Source organism: Bradysia coprophila, unplaced genomic scaffold (assembly GCF_014529535.1).
Source record: "Bradysia coprophila strain Holo2 unplaced genomic scaffold, BU_Bcop_v1 contig_110, whole genome shotgun sequence".
NCBI classification, from domain to species: domain Eukaryota; kingdom Metazoa; phylum Arthropoda; class Insecta; order Diptera; family Sciaridae; genus Bradysia; species Bradysia coprophila.
In genome coordinates, this window is record NW_023503387.1 from 326,960 (window position 1) to 353,365 (window position 26,406).

The following is a 26,406-nucleotide window of genomic DNA, read 5'->3' on the forward strand; positions in this document are numbered from 1 at the left end:
TGGCTCTGATGATGCTGAGTGGTTCTGCTGTATCTCAAACAATAATGTATTATGATGTTATGTGCATAGCATTTATATCCTAATATTGTTTCAATTGTATCATATTTGTCACCAGTGGGGAAGAATTTTATATGAAAACATGACAATGAGGATATAACAATATTCGTTTATTATGCGGGCATCTCACCGTATATCACATTCGTAATGTGGTGGCGTTTTTAAAAATTGTTATTTTGCCTTAATTTTTTTATATTTGCCTGTGTACTTTTGAAAACTGTCTTGACCTTTCGACATACGTGTTTTAAATAAATGTGTTGGTCGCTAGATCAAAACGGTGGGAAATTTCTACACGATCAATCTCGTCAATGTTTATAAAAATCGACATTGTCCAGAATGATAATACCAACAAAACGAGAATATCGTTCTGGACGATAATATCCATTTGGACGATAATATCGATTTGGACTAAAAACTAAATTAAAACGATATTATTGCCAAGGACGATATTACTGTCCAAATCGACACTGATAAAATCCGAGAATGGAGAAGCGGATATTTTCATTAAGAACGATATTATCGTTCATAAAACGATAATATCGTTAATCGTCCAGACAGTATTTTAAAATTGTAATGTGTAGGCGTTGTATTTACATTGTCTGCGATGACAATAATGTAAATGAAATTTTTTGAGTACATTTTTCGCATTTACAGAATAAAAGCACGTAAAGCACGAGGTTCCAAATTTTATTTCGACGAGTGGGAATACAGCCCTCTCCTTCGGGTCGGGCCGTAACGTCCCCACTCGTCAAAATAAAAATTTGGAACCTCGGACGTAATGTACTATTACATGTTAGGTTTTTCGATGATTTACATGCTATGCGCGATCATTTACACAGGCAGAACTAACTTTTGGTACATATGCCATCGATACAATTAAGAGAAGACTAGAATCACCGCAAAATTTATAATTTGAAACAACAAAATCAAAAAGTTTTCACTGAAACTGAGAATGGCAACAGCAAGAAGTCAAATAAATGTCGCCGAAATGGTGTGCACAACCGATGCCTACTAAATGAAAATGAAATTTTAATGCAAAACATTTAGAAGTGAAAAGGTCCCGAAATGTTGCTTTATGCAAAATTGTTCCGTAGTTTTCATCTTAGACAATGTGAATACAACGCACCTAACACATTACAGAAGGGCCTGTGTGAATGTTTGCGAAATTCGCATTCGGCTCACACGCCGCAAACATCGCGCACATGTATTACTCATTTACATAGGCTCTGCTGTAATCTACTATAACATTTTACTGTCGCCCTGGTTAAATATTTCTGGAATAATAATATCGTCCAAACGATATTATCAGCCACAGGACGATCAGTTATGACGATATTGACCGTGTATAAATGTCGCCCCTACATCAAAACGGTCTTCAATGCAAAATGAATACGATTTGTTCAGCTTGTACTTCAAGGCTCCTAGATTATATAATAACCTATTTATGTCTTGCGGCATTTTTATTATATTTAATAATTATTATGTGGTAGGAGGGGTAATGAGATCGCTAAGGCTCGTTCATGTTATGTGCAGAAGTGTAACGATCGAGTGTAGCCCTACTACCACATATATGATTTTATCGATCCGGGGTGAGTATGTCAACATAAATGAAAACTGGAAAATATACTGATACACACATGGACACACGCATTGTGCAAAACAAAACGTGTCAACAAATCCATTTCATTTGAAGTCTCAGTAGCCGAATTGGTCAGAGCGCGTCACTTTTATGCCATGGTCTTGGGTTCGCTCCTCGTCAATTTTTTTTTTTTTTTTAAATCAAATATTCACGTAGACTTGCAGAATCCCTTCAAACTAATTTCATTTTCAATCGAAACGATATCTCATGACTCAACAAAAGGTGTTCTTACGTTGTTACATATTGATCACATCGAGTTTTCAAAAAGGTTTGTATCTCGGCAGATATTAACCCGATTGAAAAACTAATTACGTTACAGAAGTCCTGAGATCTCGCACTACACACTGGCATTTTGTTTGATTGAAATCCGTTGAGTCGAAATTCAATTATTTTCATCGTAAACAAAAACGTACTTTTCGAATTGAATCACATTAGCCGCGAGAATCCAACTAGCAATTTAGCAATTCGTACTTATTCGAAGACTCAGTGGTCGAATGGTTAGCACTACTTGCTTTCACGCAGTTTCCGAGTTCGGTTCTCGTTGGGGTCAGGATTTTTTTTCGAGTTTATTTCATATATGCGAATGCAACACAACATTTGAACAGTTTAGTTTCTTTCATTTAAATGCAGAGTAAAACAAAACTTCCTAGGGACAAGTCGCGGTCGACGATAGATTAATGTTCATATAAAGCTTATATACAGAACCGTCTAATGTATGACATACTCACTCCGGAACGATAAAATTATATTTTATCTCCTGCAAGCTGATATTTCATACATTACGCGTTTCTGCATATAAACACAAACACATACATAACCACAGCCTATACGATTGGATAATTCGCACATAACCCACCTAGGGTAAATTTACTTTCCATCTACATATTTGAAAAAAAAAAAATCGCCGAACGGCGGAAGCGAACACGGGACCAGCAGTATATCAACCAAACATGCTGCCCACTACGCCAACAAATCACATAACGCGATGCAATTGCTGTCGGTAGTGGTTCGTTAGTCACTTCTACATCGATCAAGTAATCAGAGTAGTCGGAATGATGTTATTTGAACGAAATGTTTAGGTGGATAGTATATGTGTGTGAGTAAGTAAATAAAGGATTCTCTGTATGATGTTTTTTTTGTTGAGAATGCGTTTTAAAACAACATGCTTAATTAATTAATTTTAAATCCAAATTTTTGTGGTTATTTCGCTAATGTATGAAATATCAGCTTGCAGGAGATAAAACATTGTTCTACCTTGGTGTATATTTCTCGAATCACTTCTTATGTACAATTGTATATACACTCGCTGGCGCTCGTTATATACAATTGTACATACGAAGTTATTCTCGAAATATACACCAAGGTAGAAAATGTACTATTAATAACGTGAGCAAAGATTAATCATGCCAGAAAAGCTATCTATATTCGTCATGGAATAGAATGTCGCACTGGTGACCGTATAAATTATTGTATAAATTTAAACTGTTCAAAATGTAGGCAACACACATTTGAAGAGGCAGAGAGGCGGAAATATAAAATGAAAATGTTTAGAACCGAATACGCCACACTCAACGCTATTTGTTTAATTACTTTGTGGCTGTATGCAACTAATAAGAATGGATATCCATACATTTCCCAAAATTTGCATAATTTTAATTAAAACTCACACCATAAATTCATGTTGTTTGATATGCGAAAATCAATGGCGAAAAATAGAGAAAATAATTATTTCTTTTGAAGTACTGAAACTGAAGCTATTAGGGCCTTGTTCTCACTGATTACCTCTCCTACATTAATCATTTATTTGCACATCTGGACTAATCTGGTTTTCGATCTACTTTTTCATTGGAAACATGCAAGTTGAACATGCGAAATATGGCCGCGGAAATAGCATTATATCATTTCCGGAAATTATTATGAATTGTGTGACTTGCAATTTCATTTTCGTTTTATGTTAAACTTCAAAATCAATAAAATTCATTTGTTTTATTGTGACCGACCCACGTTATTGTGTCCAAATCTAAAGAATTTGCTCGCTGTTGTATTCGAAAGGACTGAAGCAGCACTCTTTCCATTGAATCAAACTCTACTTGCTGTACAAATGGATTCTATTGTGCAAAGTCTTTTGAAATTTTGCAAGCGAGTGTTACTTGCATATTGCCACAACATATGGTGTGTGGTACAGAATTTGTATAAAAGGAAGGAAGAGGGAAATGAAACGGATGGAAACTTACTCTATTGATCGTTTTTCTTTTGTGTTTGTCGGATTTTATTTCTACAAATTCCACTATTTTTTAAATTATAGACAAATAATTTCGATTTAACGACTGGAAGGCGGTCAGGTAGTAACTGACTCTGACAGGTACCTTGCCGAACAATGATTTGTCAACCAGAGAGCCAGATATTCGTAGAAAATTCTCTGTGAGTCGAAAGAAAATACTCAGAAAAACCTTTGAAAACTAGAAAATCCTCAAAAACTCCTTGGAATTTCAAGGAAATTCTTATAACTTGAAAAGAAAATCTTCTCAAAATCTTAAAAAATCATTGAAAATCCTCAGAGGATTGTTTGAAAATTCTTTGTCAACGAAATTTTCAAAGCTCTGCATCCCGTGTCAATCATTATTGATCACATTCTTCTAATCTTCATAAATCTTCTAAATATTCATAAAATTAAAGTTTTTAAATAGCCAATGGCAGCTCATGGTGGTAAATTCATAAATTCAAAAAAATGCCTGCAATAAGCGAAAGTTGACTATTTGCTGCCCCTGCGAAAATGATCAAGAAAAATTTGATGCTAGATTAATTCGGAAACAATTTTATGATGCTCGCGAAATACTCGTGTGTTTTGTGCAACTTGTTTCGGTACCGATATTGCTCAAAAACAAACTTGTCAGTTTGCCTTTATTATTACCTCATGCAATGAATTACTCTCGCCTACTAATCCTACTAATCTTTGAACAGAACAATTTTGATATCAAAATTTAGTTGAAATCTGAATCGTGATAATATAATACAAGGCTGTAAACCAAAGTTTACAGCCTTGAATATAATATAATAGACCGTTTCTACATTTGACGGTAAGGTAAATCTTGTGATCTGCTATCGATTAAGCTTTGCACACTGGCCTAACAGTTTATGAAAGGAAAATGAGCGTTTATCATGTACAATTAATTGCTATTTAGCAGACTTAGCACTTTTTTGGAGAAGGCAATCGGAAATGAATACGAGTAGATAAGTATCATGTACAAAATTCTTTTTAACTTGTTAAAGTTGTTAAAACAACGCGCTTAAAGCAAAAGTGCTTTTAATGAGAGCTGCCGAATATAGTACTATTTCATATGAAAAAATTTTCCACATTTTTTTATAGATCCAAAATTTGTTCGATACACTGTCCAGTTTCAGTACTCTATTTAGATTATCACTCATGCTTGAAGTGCGTTGGCTTGAATCATTACATCAAAAGTTTTTCACAAAAAGGTTGGATACCGATTGGTTGGTTACTTATCGATACAATTTACGGGCCTTTTTTCTTAAGTTGTTTGTATAAAAATGCCAGAAAGACAAGGTTGTTTAAGTGTATTGTATAGACTCGGGAGAAAGGAACATTTGACTCTCATACCATTTTATTACCATATTATCTTGATTCGTATAAAAGTGACGTTGAAAATGGACTAGTAATTAACGATTGACGAAAGCTTGGCAATAAAATATTTTAACGCAATCCAATTACTGAAGAATGATGCTAGTAATTTTTTAAGGAAGTTCTAGAACAAGTCAAGTTTCATTCAAAGTAGGATTCTTGAATAGCTAAATACAGAAGCGAGGCGTGTGACATTAGTGAATTATAAGAAAAATGACATTTCTTTCATTTCAAATTGGCTGACGATGTTAAAAAAACATCGTAATAGCCTATGCCAATTAACAATCAACCATAGTGGTGACTTTATCACTATTTTATTTTATCGGAAACTTACGCACATTCAAGTAAAAGCATTTCCGCCAAAAAAACGTCTTTTAAATTAACTGACACAATAATTTCAGATTTGATGTGTCACTTACGACTATCTTCACAGCATTCATGTCAAGAATTTTTGTTTACATGAATGGCAACATCTTTTTTTTGTATGTTTTCTTCGAATTTTACCGATTGAATTAGCACGAAACGTATTGCAGGCAATTTTCTAAGCACATAAATTCAAGAAATTGAGCACTAAATTGCACAATAGAAGCTAAATTTTTTATGAAAATCAAATTTTCAGAATACCAACACTGTTTCAGTAAATTAATTTGACTTTAGAATTATTTCGTTAGTTGGTGGTGGGTTTCTAATATGTTAATCCATGAGTATTGGGCAACCACTGTGATCCACTTTGCAAAAACGTTCTGGTTAAGAACGGAACGACTTGAATCACACGAGAATCTTCAATCAATACTTCGAAACTTAGAACGAAATACTGTCAACAAAATCCTGTATAAGGACAGAATGAATTAATCTACGCACGAATTCTATCAGCTTTTGGTGGCATTTTATCTTGTAGAGATTCAATGGCATGCAAATATGGAACGACCCGGGTAAAAAAAAAAGTGAATGTGAGACCCCTTTTGAGACCGTTTTTTTTTGTATGGAGGTGAGACGTCTCTTTTCGAACCTTTGAGACTGGTTTCTTCTCATATACTGATGAATTGATGATGATGATGATTGCGAAACCGATGAGAAGTCTCGTTTTAAATGTTTTAATAGACTGTATGAGACTGACTGAGTGGTCTCTTCTTCTGTATTTTACGAGACTGACCGAGTGGTCTCTTCTCCTGTATTTTACGAGACCGACCGAGTGGTCTTTTCTTCTGTATTTTACGAGACTGACCGAGTGGTCTCTACTCCTGTATTTTACGAGACCGACCGAGTGGTCTCTTCTTCTGTATTTTACGAGTCCGACCGAGTGGTCTCTTCTTCTGTATTTTACGAGACCGACCGAGTGGTCTCTTCTTCTTTATTTTACGAGACTGACCGAGTGGTCTCTTCTTCTGTATTTTACGAGACTGACCGAGTCGTCTCTTCTCCTGTATTTTACGAGACTGACCGAGTGGTCTCTTCTTCTCTATTTTACGAGACTGACCGAGTGGTCTCTTCTTCTGTATTTTACGAGACTGTCCGAGTAGTCTCTTCTTCTGTATTTTACGAGACCGACCGAGTGGTCTCTTTTTTAATAATTTGCGAGACCGACTGAGTGGTCTCTTTTCAAAATAGTTTACGAGACCGACTGAGTGGTCTCTTTTTTAGATTTGACTATGTTTGAGACTCAAAATATTTTTGAGACTCTTTGAGAAGTCTCATTTCAGTTTTTTCTAGATCCTTTTAGAGGCCATCTGAGAACTCTCACTTTCTTTTCGACGTCTTTTGAGACTATCTGAGAACTCTCACTTTCTTTTCGTTATTTCTTGAGGTTATTTGAGAAGTCTCATTTTAATTTTTTTTTGAGATCCTTTTGAGGCCATCTGAGAACTATCACTTTCTTTTCGACATTTTCTGAGACCATCTGAGAACTCTCATTTCCATTTTCCATCTGTGAGATATTTCATTGTCTTTAGGCTGTAGTTTCTTCCCGCATTCACAGATGGCACAGTTTTTTATTTTTTCTTATAATTCGCTGAAATGATAGAAATTTTAGTGATATTTGATTTTTTTTTTACCTTTTTTATTTCGTAATGTATTTTCCGGTCACCACTCCAAGTACTAACCGCGCCGAATGATGCTTAACTTTAGGATTGGACTGCCAGCCACCTTACGCGTGTTGATAAATTGGATATATCTTCGTATAAGTCTTATTTCGAACCGTTGTTACAAAAACTTTGAGGCCGACTGAGTGGTCTTCCTTGGATTATTTTTCGTTGGACTTTGGGAGACTGACCGAGAAGTCTCGTTTTGAATATTTTACGAGAATGTAAGAGACCGACCGAGTGGTCTTTCTTGGATTATTTTTCGTAGGACTTTAGGAGACTGACCGAGAAGTCTCGTTTATGAACATTTTACGAGAATGTAAGAGACCGAACGAGTGGTCTTTCTTGGATTATTTTTCGTTGGACTTTGGGAGACTGACCGAGAAGTCTCGTTTTGAATATTTTACGAGAATGTAAGAGAGCGACCGAGTGGTCTTTCCTGGATTATTTTTCGTTGGACTTTGGGAGACTGACCGAGAAGTCTCGTTTTGAATATTTTACGAGAATGTAAGAGACCGACCGAGTGGTCTTTCTTGGATTATTTTTCGTAGGACTTTAGGAGACTGACCGAGAAGTCTCGTTTATGAACATTTTACGAGAATGTAAGAGACCGAACGAGTGGTCTTTCTTGGATTATTTTCGTTGGACTTGAGGAGACTGACCGAGAAGTCTCGTTTTGAATATTTTACGAGAATGTAAGAGACTGAACGAGTGGTCTTTCTCGGATTATTTTTCGTTGGACTTTGGGAGACTGACCGAGAAGTCTCGTTTTTGAACATTTACGAGAATATAAGAGACCGAACGAGTAGTCTTTTCGGATTATTTTTCATTGGACTTTATGAGACCGGCCGAGTAGTTTCGTTTTTGAACATTTTACGAGAATGTAAGAGACCGAACGAGTAGTCTTTTCGGATTATTTTTCATTGGACTTTATGAGACTGGCGGAGTAGTCTCGTTTTTGAATATTTTATGAGAATGTAATCGAACGACCGAATGGTCTCTCTTGGATTTTTTTTTCGTTGGACTTTATGAGACTGACCGAGTGAGAACATATTTTTTCGAAATGCAGAGACCAACTGAGATGTCTCATTTCAAGAACATATTTTTTCGAAATGCAGAGACCAACTGAGTGGTCTCATTTTAAGAACATATTTTTTTTAAATGCAGAGGCCAACTGTTTCAATTTTTGACATACTTTGACTCCGATCCACTGTAGAGACCTTTGAGAGTTCTCTTTAGAACTAAACTTTTATTTTACCTAATTATTTAAATTATTTATGAGACTAATGATACAGTAATGATGTGAGTAATAAAGTTTTTTAGAAAATAGTTACGAAACCAATACCAGCTGATCAAAATAAATACGCCGTCGAAATGGCTACTTGTTCACAGAACTCGATGCAAACACAAGAAGAGTAATACGGGAGTTTTCATTTTTATCTGTCAAACTTTTATTACTTACATGATTTATTACTTTATTACTTTGATTAAAGGGTTGCCGCCTTTTATTGCTCATTAATTAATTTATTACTTTATATAAGCGGTAAATTTCCTTTATATCACCGCTTTATATTATAGGGTTGCCGCTTTTTATTGTCCCCTTAATTACTTTATATTACCGCTTTATATAAGTGGTAAAATTCCTTTATATCACCGCTTTATATACGCGGTCGATTTCCTTTATATACGGGGATACCGCGTCATATACGCGGTACATATACTTTTGTGTTATTTTCATTTATTCTAGGCGGCATAGTCAAAATACCTTTTACTTTAGGCGGTGTATATCCTTTGCAAAGACTATTCACCGTACAGTACGTACATATTCTTCATGCATAAGCGGTGTTTCTTCTATGTCCTTTGTATTGAATAGTCTGAGAGAATATCGGTTTTTTTCTTTTAAAGTCGGTGTATATTCTCAGATGTGTTCCTAGAAGGAAAAATTGCCTGTGGAATAGTTTCGTGTGAACATTGCTTCTTTCTCACATTTTTTGTGATATTTTCTGTATAAAAAGGACTCGGTGCAGAAGGAACAGCACAGTCTATTTCTGGAGAGAGCTGCGATAGGTTGTACTTGTGTTTTGGTTTTTTGTTGTTATTATTTTTTTGAATATTTTGCGAAGATAAAAAAGTAGTTGGTGTTGTCTTGCTGTCATCAAATTGTTTTTGTCTATATTTGAGTGACACCTGGCGCTGAGAGTTTCTGGTAGCTGAAAAAGGTTTACGAAAATATAAAATCTAATTCGTTGAGAGAAAAAATCGGGTTAGAAAAATTAATTAGAAGACTAATTAGGGTGAGCAAAACAAAAATCCATCCAAGAAAAATTTTGGTGGAAAAAATCTCACAAAACGATTCTAACAAGAAAAGAAAAAATCGCATCAGAAAACTATTTAAACTAATTTGTGTTGAAACATCTAACTGTGTAAAAAATGGATGCACGGTACGATCATCCTATTTGTGAAGAGGTCGATGCGCCCACTGAGAGAGAAGACTGGTTCAATGAGTACTGATTCTTGGAGGTTGACTTGACTGAATGTTCGTCTATATCAGAATCTGACATGAGGGCCTATTATGAAGAAATGGGTCGTGTCATGAATAAACTTATCCTGTGGGCGAAAATGGTGCTGTGCAGTGTATTGATGGTGAAAGTTGTACTGTAGGGGGTACTTCCGCGTGAACTGGCCAATCTGGTAATGTTGAAAATACGAATGCAGCTGTAGATTCGAGTGGTGCGCGGTTGAGTAACCTTTACGATTGTGCACCTACTACTGGCCTATATATATATATACCGGACAAGGAGTATTGAATATGCCTCATGAGAGAATGTCGGTTTTTTCTTTAAAAGTCGGTGCATATTCTCAGATGTGTCTTAGAAGGAAAAATTGCCTGTAGAATAGGTTCATGTGTTTGTTCTTTCTCATAGTCTTTGTGATATTTTCTGTATAAAAAAGACTCGGTGTGGTATGAAGACCCTATTCAAAGCACCTAGCAGGGTAATAGAGGATTTTACACGTCAAATAGAGTAGTTTTTTGATACCAATAATATCATTGCAGCCTTAATGGTAATTTTGCAATGACATTATGAAAAAAAGGTATGGAAATATTCACATACTGCGATTAAAGTACTACTTTATTTTTTTTCTATTACCCTGCTAGGGGCTTTGGCCTATTTCTAGATGTGTTCTGTGAAGGAAAATTTGGTTTATGAATAGTTTCATGGGAACGATGGTCCCTTCTCACAGTTTTAATAATATTTTGTCTTAATAAGGCCTCTATGTCTTTTCTGTTGCGGCAATTTGTACTTGCCTTTTCGTTTGATTTCATAAATGTTGTTGTATTGTTATGTTTTTTGTGACAAGTGGAAAGCCAATAAAAATTAGCTGACAAAGCTTGCGGAGAAGTGACATTTAGTTGGAAAAATTTTGTAGGATCAGTTTCTATTGTATTTTCCTACATCATTGTGACTCGTATACAGCGCCGATATCGTCCATAGAACCATGGTTCTTTTTCTGAAACTGTGAGAAACTGTCTTTAAAATAAAAATATTTGAATATAAAACGACTCTGTGTAGGGAGATCGGTACAGTTTTGTTCTGGGGCTCGTAGAGTCAGGCTGTTTGCATTTTCACCAAACTAAAAAAAATCAGTGGTGAGAACGAGGCGTACGATTCTGACAATTTGGAAGGTATGGACAAATTTTCTGATTGCAAAGACTATATAACTGCACTACTATACAGACGATCAGTGAATATCCTGTTTTTCATAAGCTGTGTTTCTTCAATGTCTTTTGTATTGAATATTCTTGAAAGAATGTCAGTTTTTTTAATTCGGTACATATTCTCAGATGAAGAAAAAAAATGCCTGTGAATGTTTGTTCTTTCTTAGATTTTTTGTGATATTTTCTGTATAAAAAGGAGACGGTCCAGTATGAACAGCACAGCCTATTTCTGTGTTCTGTGAAGGAAAATTGAGTTTATGAATACATCCATGGGAACGATGGTTCTTTCTCACAGTTTCGACAATATTTTGACATAAAACGGACTCTATGTAGAAGGACCAGCACAGTCTATTTCTGTTGTGGCATGCTGTCCTTGCCTTCTTGATTGATTGTAGAATTGCTGTTGTCTTGTTACGTTTTTGTGACAAGTGGAAGTGGAGGGTCAATAAAAATAGGTTGACAAGGTTTACGGAGTGACATTTAGTTGCAAAATTTTTTTGTAGGATCAGTTTCTTTCGTATTTTTTCTACATCGTGACTCGTACACATCGCCGATATCGTCCATAGTTCCAAGTAAATAATGGTTCTTTTTTCTCCAACTGTGAGAAACTGTCTTTCAAATAGACATATTTGAATATGAAATGACCCTGTGTAGTGAGATCAGTACAGTTTTGTTCTGGGGTTCGTAGAGTCAGGTTGTTTGCATTTTTACGAAACTAAAAATATCAGTGGTGAAAACAAGGTGACAATTTGGAAGGTAAGAAGAAATTTTCTGTTGTAAAACCTTATGAAGAACGGTAAAAAGGGGGTACTGATGAAGGAACATCTTTCTAGACCTACACTTTGACCGTACTACAGCTGAGTCAACCACTGTAATCGCTTTGTTGAAATTGGTCAAAGATACAATGAATACCATTGTGCTGCAGCATTTCTTGGAAATCAATAATTCAGCAAAAAATCGGAAATTTAAAGTCTGCACAATGGACAAATTGGAGAATGTTATACTGTCGGAAAAGGATGAGTACGGCTTCATAATCAACCTTTCGTCATCGTATTCGCCCGGTACTCACTGGGTAGGACTTTATGTGGATAAAAATCGTAAAGGTTCATTTTGCGACAGCTTTGGATTTCCCCCATACATCTATGACATGACAGATTTTTTTATCAGAAATTGTTCAACTTTTGAATCAAACGAGCAACAGCTCCATCAACTTGAATCAAAAGTTTGTGGTATGTATGCTGCGTGTTTTGTCCTACATATGTCAAACGGTGGTTCAATGAAATCATTTATCGATAAGTTTTCTTTAGATTTACATCTTAATGACATTTTCATTAATAAGAATTTCAATTATTATATACAAAACTGTGTTGTCAGAAACTTTTTGGCACAAAAAAAGCGGATCAAGCAATTAAGAAAAAAAAACTTAAGGAAAAAGATTAAGTTTTAAGTAGTGAAAAAATTTGATTCACAAAATTTTATTGGTAAAACTGTGTCAATAAAAAATCGGATATTGATTTACTGGTAAAATTGTACTTTATTAAAATGAAAACAAAGAAATTAATTAAAGAGCTTAACTGTTACATAATCACTGACAAGTAAATTATTTAAAAAAATCATTGTTGTAGTTGTTGGTGTTGTTCCAGATAAAATCTTAGTACTGCTACAACTTCGTCGTATGTGTATGTACCATCTTCATCGGCTGAGTCGGTAGCTTGACTTTCGGTAGATTCTGGTCCTCCTGAGTTATTGTCTCCTTTGTCTTCTTCTTCTGCATCCTCATCATCTTGATCACTTTCAGTACCAACATTGTCGCTTTCTTGATCACTATCGCATTCTTCAACTTCTTCGTCACTGTCGTTTTGGATATATTCTGAATGTTTTCTAGAAATATGCCTTTTTAAGTTGTAAGTGGTGGCAAGAGCGCTCGAGCAATGCGGACAGGTTACAGCCATTCTTTATCTTTACTCGTCACCGTTTGGAGTAAAACTGAGGTAGTATTATTCTGGAACTTCTTATTTATTACAACGATGCTTATGAAACCGAAGAATTGCTTGAAGCTCTTTATATGTATAACTTTGGAGGTCTCTAAGAGTCCTATCGCGTAACATCCCGTTTCCAGTTGTCAAGTCTGTTTCGAACTGTTTTGTTTCATTTACTTTCAAAGTGTTATTCGCTGGATATACAATCAAAGGTGGTCTGCCCAGACGTCTAACATTGCGGGATGCTCGAGGTCTAGGATCGATCCATACGTTTTCAGGAGTACCGTACAAATATTGTACTTCAGGTTTAGTAACGTTTACGTGTTTCTCGTAGTGGTTAGAATATAAGTAGAAATGACTTATAAACTCTTCACCGCATATTGGACACTTCATTTTTCTTCGTGGAGCGTTGTGCCAGGTACAAAACCCAAAGTCCTATAATCTTTACAATTTTGTAAAGATTTTTATTTATATTAATATCCCGTTCTCGCTACTCTGTCAACTGTACCATACCTTATCATTGACTGAATCATATCTAGCTGTAACATTTCATTTATAGACAAATCTCCGCGATACTTGGTTTTTGCAACCCTATTTAGTGTTACTCTGAGATTTCACTAGTTTAGGATAAAATATTTTAGCACAGACGAGTTCAGTTAAATGTTTCAACCCCAGGCCTATCACTCCGACGGCTGAATGCCAATTTTTGTTTCTTAGCCAATCAATGAGAAACGCTAAGATGGCCTTTTTGTCGGCATTGTGTACGTCATCACTAGTACAGGCAGCTTTGTAAACTAGATCGTGTTCTTTCGCAATTAAGTCGTCACTATCAACCGGAGCCCCATTATTCAATTCATTGCCTGGACCAAGATATTTGTGCCCCGGAAACAAGAATATGTTACCAAATGTCATTCTCATCAGTCTTTAGTAGTTGAAGCTTTCATTATCTTTAACACTTTTTGTGTTAGAAAATTATTTTTCGAAACTTTTTTGTCAGAATTTTTTTTTTCAACATTTTTTTTGACAGAAATTTTTTTTGTCAATATTTTTTTGTCAGAATTTTTTTTTTCAACAATTTTTTTGTCAGATTTTCTTTTTTTTTAATATTTTTGTGTTTATTTTTCAACTCTTTTATGTCAAGTGAGAAGATTGCGCCGCAATGAATAAACTATGTGTGTGTTGTACACACACCGACGAATCACTCGGTAATGAGCTGCTGATTGATTGTAGCTCTTTATAAAATGAAACTTGTCCCCTTCCATCGTTGAAGAGGTCAAAGACCAACCCCGTCCCCCGGCCACATGCCTGAAGAGTGTATATATTATTGGCCGGGGGACGGGGTTGGTCTTTGACCTCTTCAACGATGGAAGGGGACAAGTTTCATTTTATAAAGAGCTACAATCAATCAGCAGCTCATTACCGAGTGATTCGTCGGTGTGTGTACAACACACACATAGTTTATTCATTGCGGCGCAATCTTCTCACTTGACATAAAAGAGTTGAAAAATAAACACAAAAATATTTAAAAAAAAGAAAATCTGACAAAAAAATTGTTGAAAAAAAAAATTCTGACAAAAAAATATTGACAAAAAAATTTTCTGTAAAAAAAAATGTTGAAAAAAAAAATTCTGACAAAAAAGTTTCGAAAAATAATTTTCTAACACAAAAAGTGTTAAAGATAATGAAAGCTTCAACTACTAAAGACTGATGAGAATGACATTTGGTAACATATTCTTGTTTCCGGGGCACAAATATCTTGGTCCAGGCAATGAATTGAATAATGGGGCTCCGGTTGATAGTGACGACTTAATTGCGAAAGAACACGATCTAGTTTACAAAGCTGCCTGTACTAGTGATGACGTACACAATGCCGACAAAAAGGCCATCTTAGCGTTTCTCATTGATTGGCTAAGAAACAAAAATTGGCATTCAGCCGTCGGAGTGATAGGCCTGGGGTTGAAACATTTAACTGAACTCGTCTGTGCTAAAATATTTTATCCTAAACTAGTGAAATCTCAGAGTAACACTAAATAGGGTTGCAAAAACCAAGTATCGCGGAGATTTGTCTATAAATGAAATGTTACAGCTAGATATGATTCAGTCAATGATAAGGTATGGTACAGTTGACAGAGTAGCGAGAACGGGATATTAATATAAATAAAAATCTTTACAAAATTGTAAAGATTATAGGACTTTGGGTTTTGTACCTGGCACAACGCTCCACGAAGAAAAATGAAGTGTCCAATATGCGGTGAAGAGTTTATAAGTCATTTCTACTTATATTCTCACCACTACGAGAAACACGTAAACGTAACTAAACCTGAAGTACAATATTTGTACGGTACTCCTGAAAACGTATGGATCGATCCTAGACCTCGAGCATCCCGCAATGTTAGACGTCTGGGCAGACCACCTTTGATTGTATATCCAGCGAATAACACTTTGAAAGTAAATGAAACAAAACAGTTCGAAACAGACTTGACAACTGGAAACGGGATGTTACGCGATAGGACTCTTAGAGACCTCCAAAGTTATACATATAAAGAGCTTCAAGCAATTCTTCGGTTTCATAAGCATCGTTGTAATAAATAAGAAGTTCCAGAATAATACTACCTCAGTTTTACTCCAAACGGTGACGAGTAAAGATAAAGAATGGCTGTAACCTGTCCGCATTGCTCGAGCGCTCTTGCCACCACTTACAACTTAAAAAGGCATATTTCTAGAAAACATTCAGAATATATCCAAAACGACAGTGACGAAGAAGTTGAAGAATGCGATAGTGATCAAGAAAGCGACAATGTTGGTACTGAAAGTGATCAAGATGATGAGGATGCAGAAGAAGAAGACAAAGGAGACAATAACTCAGGAGGACCAGAATCTACCGAAAGTCAAGCTACCGACTCAGCCGATGAAGATGGTACATACACATACGACGAAGTTGTAGCAGTACTAAGATTTTATCTGGAACAACACCAACAACTACAACAATGATTTTTTTAAATAATTTACTTGTCAGTGATTATGTAACAGTTAAGCTCTTTAATTAATTTCTTTGTTTTCATTTTAATAAAGTACAATTTTACCAGTAAATCAATATCCGATTTTTTATTGACACAGTTTTACCAATAAAATTTTGTGAATCAAATTTTTTCACTACTTAAAACTTAATCTTTTTCCTTAAGTTTTTTTTTCTTAATTGCTTGATCCGCTTTTTTTTGTGCCAAAAAGTTTCTGACAACACAGTTTTGTATATAATAATTGAAATTCTTATTAATGAAAATGTCATTAAGATGTAAATCTAAAGAAAACTTATCGATAAATGATTTCATTGAACCACCGTTTGACATATGTAGGACAAAACACGCAGCATACATACCACAAACTTTTGATTCAAGTTGATGGAGCTGTTGCTCGTTTGATTCAAAAGTTGAACAATTTCTGATAAAAAAATCTGTCATGTCATAGATGTATGGGGGAAATCCAAAGCTGTCGCAAAATGAACCTTGAAGAATGCGATAGTGATCAAGAAAGCGACAATGTTGGTACTGAAAGTGATCAAGATGATGAGGATGCAGAAGAAGAAGACAAAGGAGACAATAACTCAGGAGGACCAGAATCTACCGAAAGTCAAGCTACCGACTCAGCCGATGAAGATGGTACATACACATACGACGAAGTTGTAGCAGTACTAAGATTTTATCTGGAACAACACCAACAACTACAACAATGATTTTTTTAAATAATTTACTTGTCAGTGATTATGTAACAGTTAAGCTCTTTAATTAATTTCTTTGTTTTCATTTTAATAAAGTACAATTTTACCAGTAAATCAATATCCGATTTTTTATTGACACAGTTTTACCAATAAAATTTTGTGAATCAAATTTTTTCACTACTTAAAACTTAATCTTTTTCCTTAAGTTTTTTTTTCTTAATTGCTTGATCCGCTTTTTTTTGTGCCAAAAAGTTTCTGACAACACAGTTTTGTATATAATAATTGAAATTCTTATTAATGAAAATGTCATTAAGATGTAAATCTAAAGAAAACTTATCGATAAATGATTTCATTGAACCACCGTTTGACATATGTAGGACAAAACACGCAGCATACATACCACAAACTTTTGATTCAAGTTGATGGAGCTGTTGCTCGTTTGATTCAAAAGTTGAACAATTTCTGATAAAAAAATCTGTCATGTCATAGATGTATGGGGGAAATCCAAAGCTGTCGCAAAATGAACCTTTACGATTTTTATCCACATAAAGTCCTACCCAGTGAGTACCGGGCGAATACGATGACGAAAGGTTGATTATGAAGCCGTACTCATCCTTTTCCGACAGTATAACATTCTCCAATTTGTCCATTGTGCAGACTTTAAATTTCCGATTTTTTGCTGAATTATTGATTTCCAAGAAATGCTGCAGCACAATGGTATTCATTGTATCTTTGACCAATTTCAACAAAGCGATTACAGTGGTTGACTCAGCTGTAGTACGGTCAAAGTGTAGGTCTAGAAAGATGTTCCTTCATCAGTACCCCCTTTTTACCGTTCTTCATAAGGTTTTACAACAGAAAATTTCTTCTTACCTTCCAAATTGTCACCTTGTTTTCACCACTGATATTTTTAGTTTCGTAAAAATGCAAACAACCTGACTCTACGAACCCCAGAACAAAACTGTACTGATCTCACTACACAGGGTCATTTCATATTCAAATATGTCTATTTGAAAGACAGTTTCTCACAGTTGGAGAAAAAAGAACCATTATTTACTTGGAACTATGGACGATATCGGCGATGTGTACGAGTCACGATGTAGAAAAAATACGAAAGAAACTGATCCTACAAAAAAATTTTGCAACTAAATGTCACTCCGTAAACCTTGTCAACCTATTTTTATTGACCCTCCACTTCCACTTGTCACAAAAACGTAACAAGACAACAGCAATTCTACAATCAATCAAGAAGGCAAGGACAGCATGCCACAACAGAAATAGACTGTGCTGGTCCTTCTACATAGAGTCCGTTTTATGTCAAAATATTGTCGAAACTGTGAGAAAGAACCATCGTTCCCATGGATGTATTCATAAACTCAATTTTCCTTCACAGAACACAGAAATAGGCTGTGCTGTTCATACTGGACCGTCTCCTTTTTATACAGAAAATATCACAAAAAATCTAAGAAAGAACAAACATTCACAGGCATTTTTTTCCTTCATCTGAGAATATGTACCGAATTAAAAAAACTGACATTCTTTCAAGAATATTCAATACAAAAGACATTGAAGAAACACAGCTTATGAAAAACAGGATATTCACTGATCGTCTGTATAGTAGTGCAGTTATATAGTCTTTGCAATCAGAAAATTTGTCCATACCTTCCAAATTGTCAGAATCGTACGCCTCGTTCTCACCACTGATTTTTTTTAGTTTGGTGAAAATGCAAACAGCCTGACTCTACGAGCCCCAGAACAAAACTGTACCGATCTCCCTACACAGAGTCGTTTTATATTCAAATATTTTTATTTTAAAGACAGTTTCTCACAGTTTCAGAAAAAGAACCATGGTTCTATGGACGATATCGGCGCTGTATACGAGTCACAATGATGTAGGAAAATACAATAGAAACTGATCCTACAAAATTTTTCCAACTAAATGTCACTTCTCCGCAAGCTTTGTCAGCTAATTTTTATTGGCTTTCCACTTGTCACAAAAAACATAACAATACAACAACATTTATGAAATCAAACGAAAAGGCAAGTACAAATTGCCGCAACAGAAAAGACATAGAGGCCTTATTAAGACAAAATATTATTAAAACTGTGAGAAGGGACCATCGTTCCCATGAAACTATTCATAAACCAAATTTTCCTTCACAGAACACATCTAGAAATAGGCCAAAGCCCTAGCAGGGTAATAGAAAAAAAATAAAGTAGTACTTTAATCGCAGTATGTGAATATTTCCATACCTTTTTTTCATAATGTCATTGCAAAATTACCATTTAGGCTGCAATGATATTATTGGTATCAAAAAACTACTCTATTTGACGTGTAAAATCCTCTATTACCCTGCTAGGTGCTTTGAATAGGGTCTTCATACCACACCGAGTCTTTTTTATACAGAAAATATCACAAAGACTATGAGAAAGAACAAACACATGAACCTATTCTACAGGCAATTTTTCCTTCTAAGACACATCTGAGAATATGCACCGACTTTTAAAGAAAAAACCGACATTCTCTCATGAGGCATATTCAATACTCCTTGTCCGGTATATATATATATAGGCCAGTAGTAGGTGCACAATCGTAAAGGTTACTCAACCGCGCACCACTCGAATCTACAGCTGCATTCGTATTTTCAACATTACCAGATTGGCCAGTACACGCGGAAGTACCCCCTACAGTACAACTTTCACCATCAATACACTGCACAGCACCATTTTCGCCCACAGGATAAGTTTATTCATGACACGACCCATTTCTTCATAATAGGCCCTCATGTCAGATTCTGATATAGACGAACATTCAGTCAAGTCAACCTCCAAGAATCAGTACTCATTGAACCAGTCTTCTCTCTCAGTGGGCGCATCGACCTCTTCACAAATAGGATGATCGTACCGTGCATCCATTTTTTACACAGTCAGATGTTTCAACACAAATTAGTTTAAATAGTTTTCTGATGCGATTTTTTCTTTTCTTGTTAGAATCGTTTTGTGAGATTTTTTCCACCAAAATTTTTCTTGGATGGATTTTTGTTTTGCTCACCCTAATTAGTCTTCTAATTAATTTTTCTAACCCGATTTTTTCTCTCAACGAATTAGATTTTATATTTTCGTAAACCTTTTTCAGCTACCAGAAACTCTCAGCGCCAGGTGTCACTCAAATATAGACAAAAACAATTTGATGACAGCAAGACAACACCAACTACTTTTTTATCTTCGCAAAATATTCAAAAAAATAATAACAACAAAAAACCAAAACACAAGTACAACCTATCGCAGCTCTCTCCAGAAATAGACTGTGCTGTTCCTTCTGCACCGAGTCCTTTTTATACAGAAAATATCACAAAAAATGTGAGAAAGAAGCAATGTTCACACGAAACTATTCCACAGGCAATTTTTCCTTCTAGGAACACATCTGAGAATATACACCGACTTTAAAAGAAAAAAACCGATATTCTCTCAGACTATTCAATACAAAGGACATAGAAGAAACACCGCTTATGCATGAAGAATATGTACGTACTGTACGGTGAATAGTCTTTGCAAAGGATATACACCGCCTAAAGTAAAAGGTATTTTGACTATGCCGCCTAGAATAAATGAAAATAACACAAAAGTATATGTACCGCGTATATGACGCGGTATCCCCGTATATAAAGGAAATCGACCGCGTATATAAAGCGGTGATATAAAGGAATTTTACCACTTATATAAAGCGGTAATATAAAGTAATTAAGGGGACAATAAAAAGCGGCAACCCTATAATATAAAGCGGTGATATAAAGGAAATTTACCGCTTATATAAAGTAATAAATTAATTAATGAGCAATAAAAGGCGGCAACCCTTTAATCAAAGTAATAAAGTAATAAATCATGTAAGTAATAAAAGTTTGACAGATAAAAATGAAAACTCCCGTATTACTCTTCTAACACAGCAGCAAAACTTGATAGAAACAAAATTGCGTTTATAATTAAAAGTTAAGTTCAAAAGAGAACTCTCATAGGTCTCTGCAGTCGGTCAGAGTCAAATATTGAAAACGACCGCTCAGTTGTTTTCTATTTCAAAAAAATGAGACTGCTGATTTGGTCTCTGTATTTCAAAAAAATATTTTCTTGAAGTGAGACCACTCGGTCAGTCTCCCAAAGTCCAACGAAAAATAATCCAGGAAAGACCACTCGGTCGATCTCTTTCATTCGCGTAAAATTTTCAAAAACGAGACTTCTCGGTCAGTCTCCTAAAGTCCAACGGAAAATAATCCAAGAAAGACCACTCGGTCGGTCTCTTACATTCTCGTAAAATATTCAAAACGAGACCACTCGGTCAGTCTCCCAAAGTCCAACGAAAAATAATCCAGGAAAGACCACTCGGTCGGTCTCTTTCATTCTCGTAAAATATTCAAAACGAGACTTCTCGGTCAGTCTCCTCAAGTCCAACGAAAATAATCCAGGAAAGACCACTCGGTCGGCCTCTTACATTCTCGTAAAATGTTCATAAACGAGACTTCTCGGTCAGTCTCCTAAAGTCCTACGAAAAATAATCCAAGAAAGACCACTCGGTCGGTCTCTTACATTCTCGTAAAATATTCAATACGAGATTTCTCGGTCAGTCTCCCAAAGTAAAACGAAAAATAATCCAGGAAAGACCACTCGGTCGGTCTCTTACATTCTCGTAAAATATTCAAAACGAGACTTCTCGGTCAGTCTCCCAAAGTCCAACGAAAAATAATCCAGGAAAGACCACTCGGTCGGTCTCTTACATTCTCGTAAAATATTCAAAACGAGACTTCTCGGTCAGTCTCCCAAAGTCTAACGAAAAATAATCCAAGAAAGACCACTCGGTCGGTCTCTTACATTCTCGTAAAATATTCAAAACGAGACTTCTCGGTCAGTCTCCCAAAGTCCAACGAAAAATAATCCAAGAAAGACCACTCGGTCGGTCTCTTACATTCTCGTAAAATATTCAAAACGAGACTTCTCGGTCAGTCTCCCAAAGTCCAACGAAAAATAATCCAGGAAAGACCACTCGTTTGGTCTCTTACATTCGCGTAAAATATTCAAAACGAGACCACTCGGTCAGTCTCCCAAAGTCCAAGGAAAAATAATCTAAGAAAGACCACTCGGTCGGTCTCTTACATTCTCGTAAAATATTCAAAACGAGACCACTCGGTCAGTCTCCCAAAGTCCAACGAAAAATAATCCAGGAAAGACCACTCGTTTGGTCTCTTACATTCTCGTAAAATATTCAAAACGAGACCACTCGGTCAGTCTCCCAAAGTCCAACGAAAAATAATCTAAGAAAGACCACTCGGTCGGTCTCTTACATTCTCGTAAAATATTCAAAACGAGACCACTCGGTCAGTCTCCCAAAGTCCAACGAAAAATAATCCAGGAAAGACCACTCGTTTGGTCTCTTACATTCGCGTAAAATCTTCAAAAACGAGACTTCTCGGTCAGTCTCCCAAAGTCCAACGAAAAATAATCCAGGAAAGACCACTCGTTTGGTCTCTTACATTCTCGTAAAATATTCAAAACGAGACCACTCGGTCAGTCTCCCAAAGTCCAACGAAAAATAATCTAAGAAAGACCACTCGTTTGGTCTCTTACATTCACGTAAAATATTCAAAACGAGACCACTCGGTCAGTCTCCCAAAGTCCAACGAAAAATAATCTAAGAAAGACCACTCGGTCGGTCTCTTACATTCTCGTAAAATATTCAAAACGAGACTTCTCGGTCAGTCTCCCAAAGTCCAACGAAAAATAATCCAGGAAAGACCACTCGTTTGGTCTCTTACATTCACGTAAAATATTCAAAACGAGACCACTCGGTCAGTCTCCCAAAGTCCAACGAAAAATAATCTAAGAAAGACCACTCGGTCGGTCTCTTACATTCTCGTAAAATATTCAAAACGATACCACTCGGTCAGTCTCCCAAAGTCAAACGAAAAATAATCCAGGAAAAACCACTCGTTTGGTCTCTTAGATTCTCGTAAAATATTCAAAACGAGACCACTCGGTCAGTCTACAAAAGTCCAACGAAAAATAATCTAAGAAAGACCACTCGGTCGGTCTCTTACATTCTCGTAAAATATTCAAAACGAGACCACTCGGTCAGTCTCCCAAAGTCCAACGAAAAATAATCCAGGAAAGACCACTCGTTTGGTCTCTTACATTCACGTAAAATATTCAAAACGAGACCACTCGGTCAGTCTCCCAAAGTCCAACGAAAAATAATCTAAGAAAGACCACTCGGTCGGTCTCTTACATTCACGTAAAATATTCAAAACGAGACCACTCGGTCAGTCTCCCAAAGTCCAACGAAAAATAATCTAAGAAAGACCACTCGGTCGGTCTCTTACATTCTCGTAAAATATTCAAAACGATACCACTCGGTCAGTCTCCCAAAATCAAACGAAAAATAATCCAGGAAAAACCACTCGTTTGGTCTCTTAGATTCTCGTAAAATATTCAAAACGAGACCACTCGGTCAGTCTCCAAAAGTCCAACGAAAAATAATCTAAGAAAGACCACTCGGTCGGTCTCTTACATTCTCGTAAAATATTCAAAACGAGACCACTCGGTCAGTCTCTTAAAGTCCAACGAAAAATAATCCAGGAAAGACCACTCGTTTGGTCTCTTACATTCACGTAAAATATTCAAAACGAGACCACTCGGTCAGTCTCCCAAAGTCCAACGAAAAATAATCTAAGAAAGACCACTCGGTCGGTCTCTTACATTCTCGTAAAATATTCAAAACGATACCACTCGGTCAGTCTCGTTCAGCCAAAGTTCAACAATCATCAAAGAAATAAAATATTGAGAATGAAATGAGACTGAAAACGTAATGAGACTGAAATGAGACCGTTGATCATGCTCATTTTACAGTCTCACTGAGACCTTAATTTTCACCCGGGGAGTGTTCTTGTTCCCTATGTGTTTATGGCCAAAAGAAAATATATTCATAGACCAACATAATCAAGTATCAAGTAAAACCAAATATTCAAGTGAGGAGTAGACATCATGTGCACAAAATCAAAAATCAGCGTATGGTGTAATAATTAACATAAATTAATAATATGCTCATTCAAAATTTCAACTCAAAATCAATGCACATAAATTACGGTCTAAGGTACGACGTAATTGTATAGCATATCTGTATAGAATGAATATTCTATTGATTGTTTAAAAATGCGTTTACAATAGAAATCGGTACAAATTTTACATGTTAGGTGCGCGCATGGTAATTTTAGTACGTTTTCCCATTTAAGACGTATAGAACATTCAGGTTTCACTGAGAGTGACAGTTGCTAATTTAAATATGAAGTGTAGTTCTTGTGTGGTAAAGCTTTTCGTAATCACGGAAGAACAGTACATTACTAACCAATGGAACACAAATGTTGGCAATGACACTTCATGTGCCAAGTTTGCCGATCCTGGAGAACCCGAGGTCCCACAGTAAAAACCTAAATCAAACGAATTCTCAGTTATCAGCTTTATACAACAATTTATACAACTACACTGAGACAGTGAGAAGTCTGAATTCGATCGATTTAGGGTTTGTGAGAACTTTTTTTTTACTCGGGATGTAAACACACAAGAAGTCAGAGGCATCACAGCCACGACAAACTCACATTACTCATAACAAGTGGTTTTTGTGTCTGATGTTGTAATATAGTAGTAATTTAACAAAAAACGAGCCATCAGAACAGTCGGAGCGTTTGCTGTGACTGAGCCCCGTACAAACCCGTATATCTATTGCGTACGTGACCCTAGTGCGTCTGTCACCCTACTTTGACCGTAAGCCTATGCGCCGGCTAAAGTAGGTAAAGTAAAATTATTATGTAATGTGTACATCTTAGAAATTGCGCATAGCGCAATTACGAAGCCCCGTACGACGTTCCTTTCAAATAAAACAAAAATTTCAAATAGCCCTAAAATTTTAATTTATTGAGTATAAATACACATAGGGCCTAGTATCGGCCTCAGTCCGAGGATCCAAATTTATTTTTTTTTTCAACTACATTCTATTCGGCCTTTGATTACCTTCCAAATGAAACAAAAAATACGAAAAACGGATGAAATTTGCTCGAGTTATATGTAAAATACACATAGGGCTCTAGTAGCGGCCTTAGTTCGAGGACCCAAATTTAATTTTTTTTCAACAACATTCTATTCGGCCTTTGATTACCTTCCAAATGAAACAAAAATTACGAAAAACGGATGAAATTTGCTCGAGTTATATGTAAAATACACATAGGGCACTAGTAGCGGCCTTAGTCCAAGGACCCATTTTTTTTTTTTATTTCAACAACATTCCATTCGGTGTTCGATTATCTTTCAAATGAAACAAAAATTACGAAAAACGGATGAAATTTACTCGAGTTGTATGAAAAATACGCATAGGGCCCTAGTAGCGGCCTTAGTCCGAGGACCCAAATTTAATTTTTTTCAACAACATTCTATTCGGCCTTTGATTACCTTCCAAATGACACAAAAATTACGAAAAACGAATGAAATTTACTCGAGTTCAATGTAAAATACACATAGGGCCCTAGTAGTGGCCTTAGTCCAAGGACCCAAATTTAATTTTTTTTTCAACAACTTTCTATTCGGCGTTCGATTACCTTCCAAATGAAACAAAAATTACGAAAAACGGATTAAATTTACTTGAGTTCTATGTAAAATACACATAGGGCCCTAGTAGCTTTTCACTTCTAAGGCCCTAACTCACGGTCCACTCACCCGATTTTAAAAAACTTTTTTTTCCTGGATTGGTATTGACAATACCTATCATTTGACGTGTCATTTACATTTCCATCGTTTATTTTGCCATAAATATCACCAAAAGACCTTAAATCACTTAGGTGGCCCTAACTCACGAAGAGCCGACCCGAATATGCCCATCTTCGAACTTAGCCTCACTATTTTGACTATCTTTCAGGGAAAAAAAAAATTTGAAATCGGATTTGATTTACTCAAGATATCGACGTGACAGACAGACGGACAGACGGCCCAAATTTTTATTGCGGATTCGTCATCTATGAACATAGGCAAACACTTTGCCCTTACCGTCTGCTTCGAATTCCATCAATTACACACGGCATCGTAATCCTATAAGCCCCTTCGTACTTCGTACGGGGCTAAAAACTCCGAGAGAGGAGTATGCGAACGCGGAAGCTGTACCAAAAAATATTGCGTCACAAAATCATTCAGACAAAGCTCAGCGTTAGAACCTCTCAGTCAATAATTTCAAATAATTTTTCCTTTCGTCTGTGAGAACGACCTGAATACCGTCGTTAATGATATCGCCTATCATCGGTGACTTTTATGTGAAAAATGAATGTGGCATTTTAACAATAGAAACGTAGAAAAGAAGATCAAAAATGAATTGATTTTGTACACAAGTTTGTCAATATCTCCGTTTTTAATAACGGAACATCATCAATTTTAATAAGCTGAGATTATCAGATTACTCAACCTGAAAATATAAATTGTTTGTGGGTTACATTTGTATCTGCGTCGAGGTCAATTTCAGAAAAAAAATACTTTCGTATCGTCTAATTTGTGCATTTTT

General features: G+C 35.9%; 1 protein-coding gene across 2 annotated transcripts in view; it reads right to left on the bottom strand.

Annotated features, from left to right (window-relative positions):
• Nucleotides 1–26,406, bottom strand: part of LOC119073038 (potassium voltage-gated channel protein Shaw-like) — a 173,350-nt gene that overhangs the window by 17,715 nt on the left and 129,229 nt on the right. The window lies entirely within an intron of this gene.